Source organism: Centruroides sculpturatus, unplaced genomic scaffold (assembly GCF_000671375.1).
Source record: "Centruroides sculpturatus isolate CEXI.00-Female unplaced genomic scaffold, Cexi_2.0 scaffold1590, whole genome shotgun sequence".
Classification (NCBI taxonomy): Eukaryota; Metazoa; Arthropoda; class Arachnida; order Scorpiones; family Buthidae; genus Centruroides; species Centruroides sculpturatus.
The window spans coordinates 90,204-105,897 of NW_019385679.1; the positions used below are offsets into that span (position 1 = coordinate 90,204).

The window sequence follows — 15,694 nt, forward strand, 5'->3', positions numbered from 1 at the left end:
TAATAATAAATAAATTAAAATTTTATATAAATTATTTTATAAAATGGATAAAAATCTTTTTCGGTATTTTATTCTCTCCCCCTTCATTTTTAATCCGTTGATTAATAATGAAGGCATTACCGCACGCAATATTGCAATATTCAGTGGTATCGAGTGAGCATTCTTATACAGAATACACGGTTAAGACAATTTTATGACTTAATATATCATTTTCGTTAAATCTGCTATTTATTTTGATGTTGCATAATTGCCTAACTTAATAATGTAACGTGTTTAATCGCGTTAATTTTTTAACATAAAGTCATAAACTCTTCTAATTCTTTAAATTGCTAGAGTATTTTGTTATGAATTTCTTCTACGATGATTTGTATACATCTGAAAGAGCAATGGCATTCCAAAAAAAGAAAACAAAAGGGGGAAAAAACGAGTTTTCTGTCAATTTAGATGTTAATATATTGTATTAAAAACACCAATTAAAAAATTACAAAGCTAGAAAAATATATATAGATTTTTTTTTATCCCTTATAATTCTATCATTTGTTACTAGATGGCATAGCAACCGCAAATTTTATACATTTAAAAAACTTCACCGCAACTTTTTCTAACAAAGTTTTTATTTAAAAAATAAAAAAAAAAAATTAAAATCTTCTACCAGGTTAATTAAAAAAGTCTAGATTAATTATCTTGGTAAAACGAACTGTCGGCAATTATTTAAGATATTTTTTAAAGTCAAAAATCCTACCTTAAATAGTGTTTTTTTTATTATTTTTTTTTTTGCTTTTCTCGTTTAAGTCTGTGTGTATGTGTGTGTGCGCGCGTGTGTCTGTATGTGTGGACAGAGAGAAAATCCAGATTAACATCTTCTTAATGCTATTTTAGAATTAAAAAAAATGTGCATAAATTAAACATTTTAATCCCGTTTTAATAATATTAATATAAGTATAAAAAAAACAAAAAAAAATGATTTTTCTATTTTATTTGAAGGCACCCACGTGTTACGATTTCTCGTTTTTGGATGGAAGCATTTTGAATGGAGAGTTAACATGGCATTGTCATTTATTGATGTTCTCTCGATGTGTGGAGAAATTGTGAAAAGTTCTCTTTAATAACGCTCTGATTAATTATGTATTCGCAATTACCTTTTTTATGGCCATCCATTCCCACGGATATATTTAGCCAAGCTGAGTTAATATTTATTACCATATGTAACGTTCTGGCATAATGTCGTTTTTGTTATTAATGAAAATAAAAAGCGTTTTTAACAAATTTATATATTTATGTGCGGATTAATCATACTTTATTCTATCCAAATATTATAGATAATAAAAAATTATATTTTTATCTGATTATCTATGATAAATTATTATTAAAAATTTACAACTTTTAAAAATTTCATTCAAGAAAATAACATGTCCAAAGAATTAAAATAAATAATGATTATAATAAAAAGAATAAAAAAAAAAATCTATTTTTGTATCCATTTTTAAATTGCTAATAATACAATGATAAAATTTGTATGTAGACGAACTGTGTTCAGATATAAGTTGCACCCGTTTGACACTTAACGAAGGTTTTATAATCTAACAATACACTGTTTTGTAATATCATGGTGTGAAATTAGCCCTAACAGTCTCCAGAGATTGATTAAATGTTGCATCTGTATTCCTTCTACTCAAGAAAATAAAATTACTACACCAATAAAGACTCTTGACTAATTTGTATCGTAGTTTATTTAATGTTTTCTACTCAAATAGGCTATTTACAAATGATCACACGTATTTTCTGTTCTGTTTTATAAAGTAACACTATCTTACTACATGTAGCCAAATTGTTTTAAATTAAAAGAAACTTTTTTTTTTTTATATCAATGTGTAAACTAGAAAGGAAGTCATTCTTAAAATATATCTAATCACTGATATATTTTCTACAAGGTAAATTATTAATAGAATAATCATTAAGTTTCGATTTTTCAAGACATTTATAAAATTTCTAATTGATTAAAGTTAATATTTAATGGTTATTTACATCTTTGTATTGTATAATATGAAATAGAACGTTGAAACTTATTATGTATTATGATACAGGATTGGATTAAAGTAAATAGTTAGTATTAATTTTCTCGCTTTCAACAACAGATGGCGATAGTTTGCATTAGAAAAATGATATAGTTAATATTATAAAAGGAAATAGGCACTATAGCAGGTGTTTTCTTACCTATATGATAAAGAACAATAGTCATTTTGTCACAAAGTTCCAGGAATTTTTTAGTATTTTTAATAATGTATTTTATCGATTTTTAGATAAACATCAGTAAACAAAACAAGAGAAGGATATCAATGTAGTTGTACTTTAGCAAGTATGAGTGTTTTATTATTATAGATAAACATTTTAATCTTGAATTTATGAGATGCTGGGTAACGTTGGCTTTGAATTCCTGCTTTTAGAATCAGTTATTTACGTTATTCTATATTTTTATATCCCGCTCTCTTTTTATGTTAAATTGCATTATTTTAATCTATTGAATTTCATACGTAATTTACATAAAAACGAAAAATGAATAACAGATGAAAATCTTGTTTATAAAATTTCTAAAGAATTCTTAATAATAAGATAATTCTGGTATTCAGTTTTTAAGAAACTAATACATAAAGGCCTTTTACCAATTAATCATTCTTATTTGAATTTGTTATTCACAGGCCTTCTACCGTCTAATCCCAAAGCTATGCAACGGTTAAAATATTTTTATTTACCTGACTAACAAAATAAATAGCGCGAGTTTACCTGTACTGTATATCAGACACGCAAAACATTCCATTAATATTCATTGAAAAAGACTCGAGTGGATTTTTGTCTTCCCCGAAGACAACTAAAATTCAAATAAACTGCAATGAATAGAAAATTAATCGAGTATTAGCTTTTCTGCTTAACGCTAAAATAAAAATTTTCCGCTATTCTGATTAGTTTTAAAAGTGCCAAAAATTCCAAACCAGTTATTTTACAATAAAAACTTCCTGATTTTCAAATTGTCATGATATGTTGCATTAAAAAAAAAAAAAGAAAAAAAGGAAAAACCCACACACGTGTATATATACAAACACACACACACACACATATATATGTATATATATAATTAAAACAGCTTGTTTACGCGGTGAAATAATACTATTGAAGTCGCACAGGTAACAAGCTACAGGGACGACAACTACACCGANCAACCCTGCCAATTGGTCGACACGAAACACCAACAATCAACACACATATATATATTTATATATTTGTTTATTTAAAGTTTTTGTTTTAAAATTTAAAACTGCAAATACATCTGAAAGTTACATAAATTTATTCATTTTTGGTTATAAAGAAATGTGTAGCTTATTCGGTTAGTTTAATGCTAGCGATGAAAGAAAGAGGCAAAAAATTTCGATAAAAGTGTCAAAAAAATCTTAAATCCAATCTAATTCGCCAGCTTATGGTTTCCGACAGTTTTTGTCTCATACCCAGAAGCTCGTATAAATTTCAATTAGGTCTGCAAAGTTTTTTTTCTTCTTTTTTTGTTGTCAAAAAATCTAAGAACGATCAAACATCCTTTACTTGCTTAGCTTCTACTAGAAGACATCTAAGCCAAGTTTACTTTTTCGACTCACAAATAAAACCCGCTAAAATCAACCTGGCGCAATTTGTCATTAAAGAAGAGATGAAAGAGCACCTCCGTCTATTAGTTCGTAAAATTACGCAACAAATAAACCCTACTTGGTGATATTGTTGTTTCCTTTAAAATCAATACCAGCATATCGCCGCTTCTTTTCCTGACATTTGAAGGGTATTAGGAAATCTCCGTCCAAAGTTATTAAATTTTAACTCTTATGCAATCTAAAAGTGTTTACTTAGGGGGAATACATAAAAATATTCATCTACATAAATTTCTTAAGCTTTGTTTAGCCCGGTAATAAATAAAACATGTTTTCAATATGGCAGAGGAAGAAAAAAAAAATAATAATGGCATAACAAACTCGTTTGGTAACTTGCTTTATATGATGCAAATATACAAAAAAATAATAATAATAAAACTTCATTATTTTTAAATTAATTTAAAACTTTCTCACAAGCTTAGCCTGTTTTTTCCATTGCTGATAAATCTTTTCATAAAGATAGTATATAGACAACAATCACCTGTCTCACAGAGTAATACAAAAATGGAAGATCACCTCCATATTCATAGATGTTTGTGCCGAGCTTGTATCCATTATGTGAGTGTCATCTGCATACATTTCCCAAGTGATATATGACTTATCTGAACTTTCAGACCAAATCTGAATTTTGCGTCTTTTAAACTTATTTTATCCTAAAATATATTTTCTCCTAATTGTCTTTTCTTCGATATCAAATGGCTAAAATTGATTTTCTCCACTCAATGGAAAAATGACGTTTATGCGTTGGAATTACAAAAATTACTTAATGTGTTATTGCTTTTTCTTTTTTCAATAATAATTAATAACAACATAGTCTACCTTTATCATTTCTTCATTTAATTCAATTGCTCTTCAACCTACCGAACTACCAAATAAAAATTTCAAATTAATTAAAATCAATATAATAATCATTACGACATTTTCTTACAGCAATAATATTTTAAATATAAACATAATTATAGTTAAATATTAGTAAATACAATTAAAATAAAACGCAAGTAAATTTATATTATTACGTCAATTTAAATTTTAAAATAAAAGATGACAAATTTATTATTTATTCATTTATTAAAATAATAATCATTATAGATTTTTTTTTTCTTTTTTTTTTTTGTTGCCCTCCTCCAAAGATGGGACATTGTCCCTTCTTCAGGATTATATTGAAGGAAACGCAAATTTGTCACAACTATTAGGATTTAGAAACAGCTTTTATGTTGTGATAAGTACTAGCACCTACTTTAAAACGTCCCTAAACACTTTTATTAAACACAGGTTATAATTTACACCAGGGCAAACAGATAACTTCAGTCGCTAAACTGGAGAATCTGCGAGTCTTTGTTAAATTATCGATTTCTCGTCCGAAGATGTTTTTAGTTAGATTTTTTTAAAACGATCAAGAATTGTTCCAGGGAGAATTTGATTGAAGTTTTCAAATGAAGTGGAAAGGATTATTTATAAGTGTTTTTTTTTTTTTTTTACATATATATATAAGAAAGCACTAACGTTCAAAGATGGGAGCAACCTACTCTAAACATCTTTTAGTAACGGATTCGAACGCAAAAAACAAAGAAAAACGTCAGCATTTTTAATTGTTTTTCTCTATTAAAATTATCCGAATAAGTTCATTAATTTTTGCAACTATACACTTAGATTATTCGGATATAATTATTTTGAACGTTTTAAGTTAAATGCAGCACTTCATCTTATGAATCCACTCAGATATAAAAACTAAAATAAGTCTAATAAATGTAGTAATTAAAAACTGCAAAAAATACTTAAGTTATCCTTCCTAGATAAATTTTAATTATGCATTTTTATTTTTGTTTTTCTTTGCAAAGATTGTAAAAGATTAAAAAACTAAACATACTTACAGTTAGGTTTTCCTTTTAAAAACTTCATTAAAAAAAAAAAATAATAAAATCTCGACTAAATTAATATAACGGAATTAAATATTTTATTTAGTTGCATGCAATTTTTCTATTGGCAAATCAATTAAATTATACATAAATGTAGGCTAAATAAATATAATTTCTAACAAAATTATTCGTGTATAATGAATATTTCGAATTTTTAAAACCAAAATCGTGCGTAAATCACAATAGATGTAGAAAGCAAATTATATTTTTATCACTTTTCTATATTATTTTATTTAAAATCTTTTTTTTTTCCCCAATTAACTATACAACTTACTAACAAAAATTAATTTAATGTTTTATTACTAAAATATTAAACGATTAGATTTAATATTATATACTGACTTGTAAATGTGGCTATTATAAACGTCTCTCTTTGCTTTAATTAACAGTTGATAAAGGTGTGGATCTGTAGTAAAATTCAGGTATAAAAACTTTATTCTCTTATAAGAGAAAGAAAGCAGAATATTTACAGAATTTATCTGTACATATATAGAATAAGTTAGCTTTATAGAAACGAAAAAAAAAAGGGGGAAAAAATCATGTCACATGGTCAATAGAGATGTCACGATCCTGCAATTTTTTTCTTCAAAACCTACAAAATCATAACTTACACAATAATAGTTATTTTCCTTTTATCTCTTAACAGTATATATATACAGTAAAACCTGTGTAAACCGGAATCGTACGGTACCGAATGTATTTTTTTTCCGTTTTGAACAGGTTCTTTTTTAACGTAGAAAAACGCTCCGTTTTGAAGAATTTTTTTCCCTTTATGCTTCAGGTTCCGTTATGAACAGGTTTTACTACATATTTTTTTATTTGGCAAAATATCTAATACGGAATTGAATACAGTAAAACCTGTTCATAACGGAACCTGAAGCATAAATGGAAAAAAATTCTTCAAAACGGAGCGTTTTTCTACGTTAAAAAAGAACCTGTTCAAAACGGAAAAAAAATACATTCGGTACCGTACGATTCCGGTTTACACAGGTTTTTACTATATACGAAATGAATTTTTAGTGTATTATAAAATACCTTAACAGTATCATCATCATCATTATCATCATCATCATCTTGGCATCTCTGTTTCCTTTTTAGTTTGTGTGACTTTACAATAGCTTTATGATTATTGATCATTTGATATTATTTTCAGCTGGTTTTTCCGATAAACAAGAATTCATAATGAGTTATTTCAATTTAGTGACCATTATAGACGGGAAATAATCACAATGGGAAATGTTTTCTAAGCAGGAAACATCCTCTCGGATTCGCATTCTTCATTACGTTTAATTATGTCATTTTTCGTGATAAATGTGAAATGGATTTTGCAAATGACGTCACAAACTGTCATCTTTTAAACGGGGAGTAAAAAAAAAAAAAAATCCCTAAACAAAAGCCTTAATATTCATTTAGGCTTAAGTGACAAATTAACTCAAAGCTCCACACGGAAGAAATACGTGATAATAATCGATAACTGTGGTTATTACAACCAGATATTTTATATAATTACCTGAGTTTTAAAATTGTTTTTTTTTTTTTTATTCCTTTTCTTTTAAAATTGGCATTCTTTAATTGAAAATTAGTGTTAATGTCTCCATAATTAACACTAACTGAAAACAGACCATTCTTTTCTCCCTCTCTTTCGACTTTAGCTCCCTGCCGGTTATTTCAAAAAATTACAATTTTTTTTTTAATTAAAAATATTATGTATACCCTCATGCTTTTCTGGATGGTTTAATGGGATTTTAATAAAAATCATTGCTTTTTTTCCCCTCTCTCTCTTTTTAAAATGCAATTTGCGAAAATATTCTATCCGTTTCTCATAATACACCGTGTACTGTGTTATATTGTAGAATTGCTATTTTTTTTTATTNTTTTTAAACATTCGATATCAATCAGGACAGAAAGAAAAAGAAAAAAATAGCTAACACGACTTTTTGTTTGAACTTGTCACGCCGACTCGTATCATCCAAACTGGCGAAAGTAAGTCTAGTCTCTATTTCCGGAAGTTGTTATTTTTTATCCTCCACCCCCGGGGGAACTAAATGTTGAAACTTTCCTGCCAGACTATGACGAATGAGAGTTTAGGGAGTTTTGGACTGCTGACTTTTTTCAGTTTCATTTTCGTTCTCGCGACAGAAAGCATTCCTAACTGACATCCATTGGGCCAGTTCTTCCTTCTCGTAGCGGATAATTGCCGAAATTTAGCGATAGACAATCTACTGTAACTTGTATACGTCATCCATCATCAGTCTGAAAGAAAAAGAAACACCTTCTCTCCAACTGGCTTCATCTATATATATATATAGAGAGAGAGAGAGAGAGAAAGAGAGGGAAGAAGGAGAAAAAAGAAATTCTTTTATTATTAAAGCATCATTATTTAAAACCGCTGTAAAAGATTTTATTTAAAAAAATAAATAAAAAAAAAAAGATAAATTTTATAATTTTCCAAATGGTTTACTTTTATTAAATCAATTTTTAAGAGATAATTCCAAAAATATCGTTTTAAAATGGTTAATATTTGATTTATGGCAAACTTTCGCTTATAACGATCTCGTCGGGAGTTTTTTAATTAATAAAAATAGAAAAACTCCGGTTATTTTGAGTTGCTTGGTAAATATTAATTGGTTTCAAAATCAGTTTAAAGAAAATAATTTCCATCTTCTCCTATCATAAAAAAATAAGCTTAAATTTATTTTAAAAAAAAGCTGCAAGGTTTCTTTTCTTTTCTTTTTTTTTATTATTTAGATGTATTTTTAAAGTTTGACGGTTTATTATAGAAATTTTTACGGTTTTTAGCGTAGAAATAAGTGAAGATTCGTTTTATGCGTGAATTACCTTTTATAAAATTACAGTAACCAAAAATTATAGATACCAGACTGATCGACATACACACAAACACGATCCGTTCACCCTTAAAAACTGCGTTATTAAAAAAAAAAATGTTTTTAATAGATTGTTCCAACAACCATTTTAAAGTCAATTATCGAAACCTTTTGAAATTTAAAACAAATTGTGAGCGATTATAAACGGTTCAAGGATCTTTTTCGCCAAGAAAACCCAAAATACGATTTGATTGATGTATTCACCAACCTTACCAGATCAACTGAAGCACACTTTTCAATTTTAATTTTCATTCTGCTAGATTTCGGGTATAAAAATCAAGCACGTTTCTCACTAAAAACACTAAAGAAGTTACGTCGAACGTTTTCGCTGTTTTCTCAACACATTTTATGAATAATTAAAGAAGTTGAATTAATGACGATTTCGTGACCAGGCCACACTAAAACCCCGCCTAACGGAATCCATATTGTTACGTCATAAATAGCACATTAATTGATAATTTTTTTAAACGAATTAGTCGTAGGTACGCTGTAAATATTTCACAGAAACTTACATTTCTTCCCCCGTTAATACGCCTCTAACTTTATTTAAATTTCCAAATTAAATAAAAGGTAAGAAATGTAATTTATTACATAAGAAAACTCAAACCAGTTACAAATGACCAGTTTTGTTTATATTTCTCATTTATCTTTGAAGTTACGAGTCGAGATCTTGACTCAGGGCTCTTTCAAGGACAATTCAAGGTCGATAATTTTAACAATATAACAAATAGTTATAATATAAGCGTAAAATCGAAAGTTTTTTCATAGTAGGACGACATAACAGGAATTTAGAAAGTGTTATCGCTGTTTAATCATTAATTTTTTTCTTATTAAAATGTATAAGGTTAAGGGTGAAAGGAGTCGATTATCACTATGTAATTTGCTAGTATTTGTTACTAAAAAAGCGGACGATAACATTTTACGTCATAGAGTTACCTTGAACGCTGTCGATTATTGGAGGGTAATAGGAATTATATAATACTGGTGTATTTATTAAATGTTTATTTAGTTATTAGCCAAGTTAAATATCAACTGGCGTCCTTGTCGAAGCGAAAGTCTGAGCTAAATTTGTCGGTCAGACTCTTTCTGTTTACCCAGCAGGTGCGTATGACGTCACGCAGCCTAGCACTCGACTGCCGAGAATAACAATTTCGCCCTCCGCCACACAAAATAGTTCATACATCATCGAAACGGTTCAATAAAGAGAATCGATAGAGGAGAAAATAGTAAAGGGACGAGTAATTGGCGAATAACATAAGACAATAGGAAGGAATAGGTGGAAGCTGTTTAATTCGTCCGGCGGATGGATATGTTTGTATTTACAATGAGCACGCGGTGTGCGAAATGATGCCTCCAAGTCTGATTTGCAGACTTGACTAACGGCTGCTTTGATGGCGATGTGCAGCTAGAGGTGAGTACTTGCTTTGTATGGGTTGGTTTGTCAAGCGGGATCAGCATTGTGTATGTACGGTTGCACGGTCCCGAAGGCCGAGCTGGTATTGGCGCGAGTGTATGCTATCCGTAAAATGGCCGTAATTAATTAGTGCAGTGGATGGCAAGCAGCCGGCAGGAGTGGACAGCGGCTGGTATGTGTGTCCGAGCGACTTGCAGGCGCTGTCATCGCCGAGATGGGAAGTTGGAAGTTACACCGGAGGAGCAACAAAAGACCCACGTTGATTTGTTTAGGCTGCAGAGTCGGAAGCCATTTTGTTCGCTGAAGCTGCGGCCGAGTTAGGGGGCGAACGATTGGTCGGCATCCCCAGGTTGTCCCCTCGGGCGCACCTTTTTGTCGAGTTTAGTCACACTTGCCAATTGTGCCGAGTAAATGGATTTTCGCTGTCACTGAGAGGCCGGCGAATGCAGGACACGGAGTGGACGGGAACAAAAGGCCAGGGCCGCTTTCTTCCTTGTCCTGTAGCCGAGGGTTTACATTGTTCCCTTGGCCCGCTTGGCATGGACGGGCGGGCGAAGGAAATCCGTCTGAATGCCACATCGTGCCCCCTCCCCCCGTCACCGCTGTCGTCATGTTGCGTCATATTTGTCCTTCACAACGCCAAGGTGTTTTCTCTCCAGCCAGCTAGGCCTAAATAAACGTCGGCGGTTGCACACCTCGGGCACTCTTCACTCGTGGCTCACAGATGTGCATCGGAAACTCGCAAAAGTTCCTTTGTGGTTTGCGCCCGGTTTCTCCGGCTACACGCTTGTTTATAAAACATATATCTACTGAATTATTTCTTTTTTCTAGCTATTTGCGGTAAACAAATCGCTCTGAAATTTTAATATTGTGCCAACAACTCTTTCGACACAAAGGAACGAAAGTTTTACTGCGCTAATCTGATAATCGCTTTTTATTTATTCTACTTTTATCAGTCGCAGATTGAAGTGTGTTACATAATTGTTACATTTATCAATCGTTTTGTTACTTTCACAAGCATTTATACTCGAAAATCATCTTCCCCAATCTACTCTACGTGCATCATTAAAGACTGACTAACACTACCTCTAGTGAATATAAATAAATCCTCCCATTTACTTTTACGTAACTTCATAATTGGAGAAATTTTTCCGTCCAACAGCATTTAATAAATTTTCAATTTAGTCAAGTTTTAGTCGCAAGTTTTTCGGCAAGACCTACAGAAAAGATAACGTAATCGCGTTTTTTTGCTTGCTCCAAATATAAATTTTTAATTAATATTTGCATTTTTTAAAGACCATTTTTTAATTGGATGCGCGTGTGTTTGTGTACGTATGTATAAATGATTACTTTTAAATTAGAATAACCGATTTTTTGATCCGGTAAGTTCACTAACGGAGAGTGAGTAAATCGTCTAGGAAATTAAAAATAAATATACTAATAATTTTCCCAATAGCTGTACATTCAGGCGTACGTTATCTTTGTATTTCTTGTTTTGTTTTTTAACCTTACCACTTAAAGCCAACACGCAGAGTGCCTTTTGTGGCTGCGTCACTATAGCAACTACAACGCGGGTCACACCCCTCCCTTGGTCGTCCTGTTCAACAACCAACCCTGCCAATTGGTCGACACGAAACACCAACAATCAAATGCTTGCTTACCACACAGTAATAACTAGTATTTGATCTTTTTTTTTCTATTAATCCTTTTACTTTCTATCTTTCGCAATTTTCTGGTCTGTCCAGGAATTTAGATAATCCCAGCCATTCAATAGTTATAAACTAATGCATAGAGGCGTAATGAATTTTATTATTCAAAACACTAAGGTTAGCACCTCCGTGGATAGATTGGAAAGCTTAAATCGGAAATGTTTGGCATCGGAGCGAGACATTTAATATTGCGAATAAATTAGACAATTTTTAAGAGTTATAAAATAATTTTATCTCTATCCGGCATGCATAATATTTTTCTTTTTTATCTGGCTCGGCATTTTCATCACAGATGAGAATGCATTATATAAGTGATAGTAGTCGGCAGCTGTGTGTACAAAGAGCCGCGGAGCGTATACACGCAGTCTATATTATGTAGAGAGGAACCAGTTTGTGGAGTAACGAGCTTTGGAGGACACAATGTAGCTAGTGTTGTCCAATTCAATTGTTTATTTTACGTCATCGTTGCAGTCATGCGGAAAACAAAACCCGAAATCCTATGCAACTATCAATTTTTATCGGGGCGATAATTCGTAAAAGTTAAAGTATGAACAGCTGGCATCTTGCGTCGAGTTATGTGGAACTATGATTTCAGTGGAGCGTCGAAAACAAAAGTGCCGTGTCGAACAACACGCCACCCAGTCTACATGTCATACCTACATAATAGTGCAGCCGTCACACGGATTTATTGATTTCTGCCCACCACACCCTGGCCGCTATACACTAGGCTGTTGTGTCGCCGACAAACTTTACTAATCAACTGTACCCGTCCTTTCGTTCGTACTGACGCAGTCCGGTCGGTGAGTAGAATCTCTTACGCTAGTTTGTAGTCTTATAGTTGGGAAATCATATTTCCCGCTCGTAGCCAGTGTGCTGCACCTGTGTCGCTACCTGCGAAACCACTACCGTATCTCTTATAGCATCGATAGCATTCGGATCAAAACACGATCACGTTAGTAGACTGAAGAGTTTTCCGCAGGAATTGATCTTTGAGAAGCGTCAATAAGTCGCCATGGGATCTTTTCTTAGAGATGACGTCTTCGGATCACTCGGAAACGATTTTGCCTCTTCACTTGTCGTCCTGGACGTCCCGTTTATCAACCGATCGAAATTATTATCTATCCCGCAATTCGTTAAGGATTTAATAACCGGCTCGTCTTATTTTCTTCCAATTAAACGTTTCTTATTTAAAATGGACGCTTCTTTTCTCTCGTTCGATTCTCCCGATAAAAATGTCTATTTTAACCCCTGCGTGACGTCACAAAGAATAACGGTTGGTTAATTTTAAACCAATGGGATTACTCAGTTTCAAAAAGAACACGTTGGAGAGAATATAGCGTTTCTTAAGCGACGCATTATCCTCTTGCTTATTTATGATTGTGCTGCAAGCGTCGATTTCCTATTCAAAACTCATTTCTTGGCATTTATCAACTGCAGCTGTTTTTCATTATGGTTTCATCGTCAGTATTCGCGCGTCGACGTATTTAAGTCGCTATTGCATTCGCCATTACCGACACAACACAACTTTAATAGTATTTACGATCAATATCGTCTGAAAGGAGACATTGGACGAAAATCTTCGCTTCTTGTGCATCGGGATTAAATACTAAGCCTAATTATAGACGACGTACCGTTCTAATAGCAGTCGATAATTCGATTTCCAAGCAAACGACTCGACGGTAAATTGTAAAATCGGTGGATACAACAACATCAAATAACTACAGTTTAATCAATCCTGATTTTTTTAAAAAAACCTCCTCCTCCTCCTCCTCTCTCTCTCTCTCTCTCTCGCTCTCTCTCGATCTTTCTCTCCCTTACAAGGCGGCATTCCTACGAGAGCAGAAATTAGAATAAACTATCGTTTATTAACTGCCGCGATTTTTTTTGTTGCGGTGTTAAGCGTTAACGATAACATTACACGCACCTTTGGGCTCTTATTGACTTATATTCTCTTGATTACCGTTAAGTGTTATCGTTTGCTAAACTAAGTCGTGCATTTATTAGATTGCGTGACGTGGATAACATTGCGTCGTCGTAAATAGTCATTTTGTCAGAGTTGACAAAGTTTACCTCTGTCACGAACCGAGCAATCGATACGTGACAAAGAGTGTAGCGGAGGGGTAAGAGTTGAGAACGGCCGAAATGGAGACAAATTGGTCATAGTATGTGACATCGATGTATAAACAAGTCGCAAAGAGATTGATAGACTCGCAGACAAAGTTGACTTGGGAATACCTATGCATCGTTTGATCTATCGAGATATAGTTACAACTCGGGGAAGAACACGCAAAGCACTATTTAATGGTGCAATGATTTATTGACGACTTGTATAATAACACTGTGGACAAAAGCAACTGCGTTTTGCTTGTATACAAGTGGTTCTAATATATAATTCCGTATGTTTGTATTATTTTTTACCTCCCATTTTTCATACCTTGTTGTTTGTAATTGGTTTTTTCCGAGCTTTTTTTTTATTTTTCTTTTCCTATTCTGTGTCAGATAGTACTACGGCCAGATGACTATGGATAGCGCCGTTACGTGCTATTGTGTATGCTTCTCTAGCCTAGTTTCCATTACAGACTCTAAAAATAAAAATAAAAAAAAATAAAAAGATATTATCTGAGAAATATTAATATGGTGTTTCTAATATTCATAATTTGATAAAGTCCTCGATTAATTTTAATGATGATTACCGGCTTAATTTTCATCTGAAGTATCCGAAAAATGATTAAAATTTCCGAGGACGAAATAGGTTAAGTAGCGAATACAAATGCTGCAATGCGTGCTATTTATTTTGGATTTTTGATAGGAAAATACACATACGAATAGCCATTCTGAAGTGGAGATTTGAAAATCGGAGGATCTTCTTAAAATTCGCAAACAAGAGCTTTTTTCTCGGGTCCTTATGCGATCTTCGCAAACAGCTGAATCTTGGCTGTTTCTAAGAGAGGACTATTCCATCATTCAGTGTATTTAGTACTCCCTCCTTCCTACAAATAAAACTTTATCGCCGAATTTGAAGTTGTCTCCAGCCATTTTTTCTTTCTTCCTTCATCGGTTGATCAAACGAAAAAGCTCATTTTCTTTAATTTTTTCTTCGCTTGTCTTTCGCAAGAGACAAAACTTTACTTTTTAAATATTTTAATGAGACTTTTGTAAAAATGCGCAAAAATTAATTTAATTCCGAAACTTCTCTTTGATAACACACACTTCGGGAATTTTCTTAATTTTTAAAAAATCATTTACCCTCTTCAACGCCATCCTAGAAATTATGCAAAGGGCCTTTTTTTTAAAAATCTAATTCCTCTCTATTTGGGATCTTACTTCTCTTTAAATATAAGATTTCTTAGTTAAATAATTAATAAAACTTTTAAAAGAATAAACACCGAGGCCTTAACTTCTTTATGTTATAACATCTTTATAAAGTTTTTAGTGATTAAAAAAAACTTTATTAAATACATCTTTATAAGATTTCAGGGTTTTTTTTAGCATTTTAAATCTAAATTTATAATTTTAATTCTTTTAAATATGATAATTTAACAATTAAACTCTCAAGCAATGCTAGATGCCCACTAGCCACTTGAAGCACATGCCTGGGGACCCAAAAATTGGAAAAAATAAAGCAATTGTATATCATAATTTTTAAATAATTCTAAAGTTATAATTAAACGTTATTAGTTTATGGTGTAACATTGTGTCGAGGGCCCCAGTCTTCTGTACCAGAGGCTCTGGAAGGTCTTAATCCGCCACGGCACTCAAGTCTCTATAAGTGTCATATAAGGCCTCTTTAATTTAATTAATAGAAATTTATGTATAGTAATGTAAATTAATGAATTAAATCAAGACTTTTCCCCCTTTTTTTTCTGTATTTTGGCATTAATTCCGCTTAAAGCCGAAAACATAGCTAAAGAAATTACTAAAGGGTGCACATTACAGACTTCTTTTAAAACGTGGATCTCATAGAATTGCGGAGTTTTTGTTGGGACTTATTTCTAGAAAAGGGCCTTCAGTCGTAATTACCGGCCTGTTAAAAGGCCAGAAAGACATTGAGAAAAGTCTCAGCGGATGCGTTAAGTTAATT

At 32.0% G+C, this 15,694-nt stretch overlaps 1 protein-coding gene across 1 annotated transcript in view; it reads left to right on the forward strand.

The window, feature by feature from the left end:
* Positions 1 to 9,685: 9,685 nt before the first annotated feature.
* The window catches only part of LOC111641139 (forkhead box protein P2-like), a gene marked incomplete at its 3' end in the record, with an annotated part of 65,423 nt that continues 59,414 nt past the window's right edge, over positions 9,686 to 15,694 (forward strand). The window contains exon 1 of the mRNA XM_023387260.1: positions 9,686 to 9,901. The remainder of the gene's footprint in view (positions 9,902 to 15,694) is intronic.